Genomic DNA, 8,671 nt, shown 5'->3' with positions numbered 1-8,671 from the left:
TTTTTTTTTTTTTTTTTTATTTTTTTGACCCAATTCTACGATTTCATTCCTTTGTCTCTTTCATCTGGTGTCTTGGACTTGTGATTTAATGATATTTAGATGCTAGTATTTACTTGTGACGCTATGCTAGGCTATGCTAGTCAGCTTTTTTACTGATGGGGGTGCTCCCGGATCCGGGTTTGGGAGGAATTAGAGGTTAAAAGAGGTAAAATTATCAGTTCCCTGGGGTTATGGTCTTTGGGTAAATACACAAATGTGCTTTGTTCATTCTGCATATAAAAGGGAAATATATGTTAAAAAGGGATGAAAGTTACTCCACAGGGTTTATTGGAGTGTGGGTCTCTGCGAGGGTTATGTTGATAACTACATAATCTGTAACTCGTCTGAGAGATCACCAGTAGAATAAGGGAGTTATCATGGAAGGTGACGTCAGAATGCTTTAATGCATGGGCGACATTATCACCACAACAAGTGTGTGTGGAGCTCAAACCCACCCTAACCGGCTGAATAGTGAGGGACAACTGTGTCTGATGACCTGTGAACTGCATCTAAAATAGACATGCGGGAATGATATGTGCTGGGAGGAGAAAGACTAAAAGTGATTGGGGTACCGACCTTTTATTACCAGGCCACTCATGACAGAAAAACAGAGACAAAAGGGTGTATTGGAAAATAGATATTACTGGTACTAAAAGTTTTTAGTATAAATGTTAATTATTAAAGGGATGATGTGTATTGCATATATAAGGTCAAATTTGAGTTAAAGTAAGCACTAAGGACTGTTATCCTGAATATTGGGTTGGACAATTTATAAACAACATTTAGTTATGAATTGGATATAGAACTGTTTAAATTTTCTAGGCCTAGGGAAGCTCTGGAAACTAATCCTGAGACAGGGTGGTTGACAAAACTTACAGAATATTAGATTAAAGGTTTTTGTTTCTTTTGTTTTATAATGTCATTGGAATTGTAATGATAAATTGTAATAATATAAGTAATTGAATAAAAGGTATAGTCTGTTGTGCGATAACACCCAAGGATAAAGAAGAAAGAGACCAACATAACATGGGCATAGAATGAAACGGATGGATGTTTTCCCCAGGTTTAATTACATTACATTTGTGGTAATTTATTGCAAATATGCAGTTATTATCATTTATTTTTCTCTTTTTTCTTGTTTGGTCAATTTATTTTTTGTTTTAAGGAACATAAGGGTGTATATTGTTCCTGAGGAGTGAATTATATAAATTGACTAAAATTGATTTGAGAATATTTAAGTATGTATCAAACTATGGAAGGAAATTAGGAGTAGTGACTCATGTGTTATGGGTTAGAAAAACTGTGACTACATTAGGTATATGAGGGGGCTCATAAATGAAGGTTATGGTAGTGAAGGGGTGTTATTTCTAGAAACGATGTATAATATTAGAGGAGATAACTCACAGAAAAGGAAGGACAGTTGGCCTTGTAAAATATAGGGATATAAAATATAGGGACAATTCTAAAGTAAATAGAACATTACACATACCTAGATTATGGTAAAAGTAATAAGTGGTGGCATTTTGAACACTWGAGCAAAAGTWTAAGAAAKTMATGACTTAGTTTTGWTAGGATTGGATATTCTTCCAACTGGAAGACACTTGACTGATTACATGTTATTCTTACAGCAGTTGCTGTAGGGACCATCATTTGGCTATCATTATGAATATTTCTGTGGCAGGAGGCCAGGTATTTGAGYCAGAATGTTTACATAGGGCTGTTATTTAAAAATTAAGAATTAGTGATCTTGCTATAAGAAGAAAGTCTGTTGTCAGGGAATAACCGATGTGTTAGTGTGTATGTCCTCAGGAAAAAAACAGCCAGAAATGGAAGGGCTGAATTCTGGAGACTGAGTGTACATCAAGATACACCAGACTGGGGGTACACTTCTTACAGGACTTGCAGTGTAAAAGATCGTCATGTCTCTCTTTGGTGGGTGCATAAGTCTCACAAGAAGTAAGGTCCAGCTGAATAATGGGTGAGCTTGAAAACACCATGACAGAGGACGTGGAACCAGAGAGAGAGAGAGAGAGAGAGAGAGAAAGACTAGATTCCACTATAGACATACTGGGTTGAGTTTGGGGGCTACTTGTTTTATTTGTTAATGCATCATGTGAAAAAGGATAGATGTTAGGGTAATTGTACTCTAAACAACATGTTGAAGGCATTGATGTGAAAGCATATACAGTGTTGAATTACTTCAAGAAGAGATAATGTTGATTAAGGTTATGCACATGATTATCAGTTAAAATGGAGCAGATGGGAAACTAAGTAAAAAATGACATGATTTGGGAACACCTCTCAGAACCTGGGGCTGAAAGGGGAAGACTGGGTGGAAGCATGAGGAAGCTTTTTAGGGCTTTTATTTTTGTGGAGTCCAGCAGAAAAGTATCCTGAAGGCATAGAGTCAGGTGAAGAGAGAGTGGGAATTGTCATGGTCTCAGATTTCAGTTTTCATGAATATATTCATGCATAACACATAACATTGTCAATACTGTTATGTTTTGTATTTTGCTTTCCAAGTCTTATGTTTAGGAAACCAGAAGGAGAAGGGTTCGCCAGCTTCAGCTGGAATGTCAGTTTGTTGTGTGATGAGTGATGAAAGTAAGAGGATGTATGGTGTAATCATAGAACAGAGGCCATAAGTCTCTAAGTCTGAATGCCTCACAGAAAGAAGGCAGAAACCTGAACCAGGACGAGAGGTTCCACATCTGATGATCCAAGGGGACCAGAAGGACCTCTCCCAGTGATACCAGGAGATCTAGTCTACGTTCGAGTGTTCCGGAGGAAGTGGGATCAACTGAGTCCCAACAGAGAGAAGGACACAACCATATAGAGATGAGGACACAGAGGATGCTGATCCACCAGGCAGGAGCCCGGAAGGAGCAGGAACAGCGAAAGCAATCGAGACGCCAGGGAGGAGCCAAAAGAACAGCAGACCAAGTGAAAGCCAAAATACGACAGGTGCATCACCCAAGGCACCCAGAAGAAGACGAAGGAGAGACAACCCTGGAGAGAGAACCTGCGAACCACCAGTATTCTCTCCTGTGGGGCCAGAGAGTCCAGGGATGGGAGGAAGTAACATGCCTGCTACTCCTGACGACATACCTGTTGTGGCAGACCTCCTTGAAGGAAACCCTCCACAGTGGGACCCCGAAGTACCACCTACAGAATGGGAACATCTCTTCCCTAAAATTGACACCCTTCCAGATGGAAGCTCAGTCCGGCCTGAGGAGGGAGCCTCAGGGGAAGAAAGAGGCCTCACGAGAAACAAAAGGGGATTTCCCCACAATTGACTTTTCAGCTCTTGAAGGGTCCCCTTAACAGACAATTGAAGTTAGAACGACAGAAGAACAAAGACGTTGACATAGCAAAAGTAACAGTGAACGCTAGTATAGAAACAACAGACTCACGCACAATCAAGATGTATGGTGGAAACAGGAAGAGAAGAGAGGAACCAGCCGAACAATCCAAAAAGACTGACAAGGTTAGAATCTCTGTTCCACCTCAACTCATAACAGAAGCAGGAGAACTGAAGTCTATCTCAATCATAAGGATCAAACCCTTACCGGAGATTGCACTCTGTGGATGGACACATCACCAAACAAAGGGAGAAGTCGTTTGGGACCCGAAAGGATGTGACCTGACATTAATCAAAGAAAATGATGAGTGGGTGCTCATCATGAACAAGATTGAACCAGTGGAAGGTGAAGAACATATAGTTGAAATAACGAGAACAAGATTGACTGAAGGGAGTAGCACCACAGTCATTAGAATTGGTTCTACGCCAATATCTAAACAGGAAGAGCCTGTGAAAACTAGAAAGACAACAATGGTGGCAGCTGCTGTGAAGACTACAGTAGCTACCACTAAGATAACATCAACTGCCCTTACCAAGCAGTCCACTGTACCCACAAAGAAACCTGAGACATCAGAACCAGAAGGGTTTTTTACTGACATTTGGAACTTTTTGACAAACTCTAATGATCTACCTCAAGACAAAAACATTGTAAAAGCGACAGATATCTCAGAATCAGAACCACTCAAGGACAGCACACGAGAAGAAGTAGTGAAGAACGAGTGGTATGAATGGGCTAAGTATACGACAAACAAACACAGAATGGACAATTGTATTTTGTGTAGAAAATCACCTTTGTCTGATCTTTTGATAGTACCTGAACTTGCATCATTTGAAGAATTTGTTAAATGTAAAATGTTCAATGTATTCAGAGAAAATATTACATTCCTTTGTGTAACATAGATGCAGGTTGGCATTAGGTAACACTAAAGGCAGAAGTGAATAAATAAAAATATGTTGGGAAAATATGAATGTACAAAAATAAGAACTGAATTGAATGATCCTCATAATGATAGGTTTACTATTGTAAAAAGTGAATATGAATGTTTCTACAGCTATGGAGATGATGGGATGGATGTAGGAAACACTATAGTTAATTGAATAAACTATTTGGGTGTTAGAAACTGCAGGAGTTAGTAAATTTGATAAAGGAATGATTGTGAATCACAAAGGTAAATGTGGTAATATAACTCAAGTAACATTATATCTTGAAATGTTAAAGAATCAGGATTAAGGAATAGCTGATAGTTTCTGGGAGTGTGGGCATACTACATGCTCATTGCTTTTTCACAATATAATGATTGATTATAAATGTTTTATTTTTTACAGACTAGATCTTTTACTCCTATCTATGTTATTGTTTGGAGATGTTTGGTCTAGTTGGGTTTTGTAAGTGTCTTATGTTTCAAATTGGATCTTTTACTCCTGTCTGTGTTGGAGATGTTTGGTCCAGGTGATTTGTAAGCTTTATTTTGATATTGTTTTTGTCAACTGTTGGTATTGGCCTTCACTCTCTATATGTCCTTTTAGTGTAGTTTTTGAGGCTAATTAGCCTCAGAGGAGGGATTTGTAGGAGTTATTGTTACATATAGAGGCGGATATGACAATATAGAGTAAGGACAGGTGTACATTAGACCACAAACAGGAGGCGGACAGGAAACCAAAGATTAATCAGATAGTATAATGGCCAAAGCCATACGTGCTTTAAAGTGCATAACTGCTTAGGGTAAAAAGGAGGAGGTGACACTTAAAGTGCATTTATGGAAAGAGCAGGATACGATTATAAAGATTAAATAGAGAGGAAAGGCCATAAGTGCTTAGGGTAAAGGCCATAAGTGCTTAGGGTAAGATAGACATATATTAATTTTAGGACACGAGAGGGTCCTGCCACCATTGTAATCTAATCAAGAGCGGATACAGGCGTTATTGGGCGTAAACAAGCAGGAAGCCTGAAATGAAAGATAATGGTGGCAGATGACCTAAGGGAAGTAARTTAATTWACATYTYMGATGYARTCATATGCTGTYTGTGTATAAAGACAGAGCCAGAGCTCTGTGAAAGGGTGTGATCCGCGGACCATCTAGGCTAATGATATACTTTGTATTAAAGCCTATATTGAATTCACAAGTTCTTGTAAGAGTGTTATATTTCTGAGACGATTCTCCACGACAGTTACTGCATGATTGTAGCGGGTTTACTAACACATTAGTTCTATTAGCTATGTTGACTAGGACGTTACTTTAGCTAATATGGAGACAACGATGTAGGCTGTGTGTAGCGGTTATGACATGGTTTGGCTTGGAAAGGGTTTTTCGCCTGGTCACATACACCTGATGTGTTGTTCATTGAAGTCCACAAACGAAGGGAAAAGGTGAGAGGAGGAGAGTGCATAGAGGATAGAATGAATACAACGTGGCTGCTATGATCAGGGGTGTATTCATTCCACCGATTCTGTTGAAAATGTTTCTTAAACGGAAGCAAACAAAACGGAGATAAAAATACCTAAATTTGTCCAATAGATGATTATTAGATGATTGGGACTAATGATTACATCCTAGATAAGCTAGATGCAGGCAAGAGTGTGCAAGGCGGTATTGAATGTGTCACTGTCTGTCCATGTGTCACTGTCTGTCATCTCAAATTTTTCTCTCGACCTGTGTGCACCTAGGTTGTAAACTTTCATTCATAGGCTAGGTTGTAGCAGCCTCATGATGGGTATAGGGAAAATGTGTGTATCATGTAGTAGCCTAAACTATGATGTTACATTGAAGTGGGTGAACGGAATATGAATGACATCCAACATGCTGTATTAGAAATAAGGTCATGCTCATGATTTATTTTATTTTATAAACGGCACTGACCGCCACTGGTATATAGCAATGTTATTTTCTACTCCCCATATATATCCATGTTGTTATTACTCTTTATTTTTATTCGTTATTCACTGTGCCACTATTTAAATTATTATAATTTTTGGTAATCTTATCTATAACTCTGCATTGTCGGGAAATTACCTGTAATTAAGCACTTCATTGTTAGTCTACACCTGTCGTGTCACACCCTGGTCTTAGTTATCTTTGTTTTCTTTATTATTTTAGTTAGGTCAGGGTGTGACATGGGGGATGTATGTGTTTTGTATTGTCTAGTTTTTTTTTGTATGTTTATGGGGCAGTGTTCAGTCTATGTGTATGTATGTCTATGTCTTTACGTTAGTTGCTTGTGTCTGCACTTTCGTTTTATAGCTTCACGGTCGTTTGTTGTTTTGTATAGTTTGTCAGTGTTCTTCGTTTCGTCTTCGTTATAATTAAAAGGAAGATGTATTGTTATCACGCTGCGCCTTAGTCCTCCTCTCTTCAATGTTACGACGATCGTGACAGAATCACCCACCAAGATCGGACCAAGCAGCGTGAAAGAGAGGAACAGCGCGTTGTGGGAAAACGGACTTGGGAGAAGGATCTGGGCTATACAACCTGGGAGGAAATAGAGCACTGGTCGATCGATCCAGAGAGAGTGCCGGAGCCCGCCTGGGATTCAATGGAACAGTGCGAGGAGGGATACAGGAGAATGGAGGAACGGAGACGTTATAAAGGTACGCGGCTAGCACGGAAGCCCGAGAGGCAGCCCCAATAATTGTTTTGGGCGGGGGCACACGAGGAGATTGGCTGAGTRAGGTAGGAGACCTAAGCCAACTCCTCGTGCTTACCGTGGGGAGCGTGTAACTGGTCAGGCACCGTGTCATGCAGAGATGCGCACGGTGTCTCCAGTGCGCTATTCTAGCCCGGTGCGCTCTATTCCAGCTCCTCGCATTGGCCGGGCTAGAATGGGCATCCAGCCAGGTAGGAGAGTGCCGGCTCAGCGCTCCTGGTCTCCAGTGTACCTACTTGGACCAGGATATCCTGCGCCGGATCTGCGTACTGTGAGTCTGCACAGCCCGGTGCGTCCTGTGCCAGCGCCCTGCATTTGCAGGGTAAGTAGAAACATCCAGCCAGGACGGGCAGGACGGGTTGTGTCAGCTCTACACTCCAGACCTCCAGTACGCATCCATAGCCCAGTACATCCTGTGCCTGCTCCCCGCACTCGCCCTGAGGTGCGTGTCCCCAGCCCAGTACCACCAGTGCCTACACCACGCACCAGGCTTCCAGTGCGTCTCCAGATTCCTGTTCCTCCTCCCCGCACTAGCCTTGAGGTGTGTGTCTCCAGCCCGGTACCACCAGTTCCGGCACCACGCACCAGGCCCACTGTGCGCCTCCAGGGTCCAGTATGCCCTGTTCCTCCTCCCCGCACTAGCCTTGAGGTGCGTGTCCCCAGCCCGGTACCACCAGTTCCGGCACCACGCACCAGGCCTACTGTGCGCCTCAGCAGGCCAGAATCTGCTGTCTGCCCAGCGCCGCCTGCGCTGCCCGTCTGCCCAGCACCGCCTGCGCTGCCCGTCTGTCCAGAGCCGCCCGCCAGTCAGGAGCTGCCAGACCCACCCGCCAGTCAGGAGCTGCCAGACCCGCCCGCCAGTCAGGAGCTGCCAGAGCCGCCCGACGCTGCGCCTTGGTCCTCCTCTCTTCAATGTTACGACGATCGTGACATGTCGTCTATTAAGCGTGTGACGAATACAATTTGATTTGAGTTGACACACTCACGGACAAGCACACATGCATGGAAGCATGTATGGAAGTATGCATGTATAAAAGCACCCACACACATGCACACACAAACACACACACACACACACAAACACATTCTCATACAGTATCCTTGGGAAATGACAAACAGGAGATCTGCGCTCCAGCCATCTGGGGACAATGCGGCAGCAGCTACAGCAGATCCATTACAGTAACAGGGTCTGGCATGGCAGGCAGGTTCAGCTGAAGGAGAGGACAGGCATTGACACCCATACTAATGAGACTCCACTAGGCAGTCAGTAACCGACCACGTACTGTAGCATGCAGGGCGCGATGACAGCAGAGACAATCACATCACTACGAGAAAGAAAGCTATTAACTCACAATGGAATCCCCCTCGCATACCCATTCAGAAAAAGCTATTTGCTCTGGTACTTCTATCTGTTCCTTGAACCACTGTACTGACACATTTCCATAGATCTACTACTGTGCTCTGAGCTTTCGTAAAAGCACGCCCCTAAACCTCATTGATGTTCACACTGATCCAGAGATCCAGAGTGGATGTGTTCGATAGTGGATCCTCATAGAGCTAGCTATTATATGTGGCTTACGTCTGAACCTTAATGACAATATCCTGAGTGACTGGGACTGACATAACTGA

The sequence above is a fragment of the Salvelinus sp. IW2-2015 genome, linkage group LG7, assembly GCF_002910315.2.
Source record: "Salvelinus sp. IW2-2015 linkage group LG7, ASM291031v2, whole genome shotgun sequence".
In the NCBI taxonomy this organism is placed as follows: domain Eukaryota; kingdom Metazoa; phylum Chordata; class Actinopteri; order Salmoniformes; family Salmonidae; genus Salvelinus; species Salvelinus sp. IW2-2015.
Note: the sequence above shows the minus strand (reverse complement) of the source record.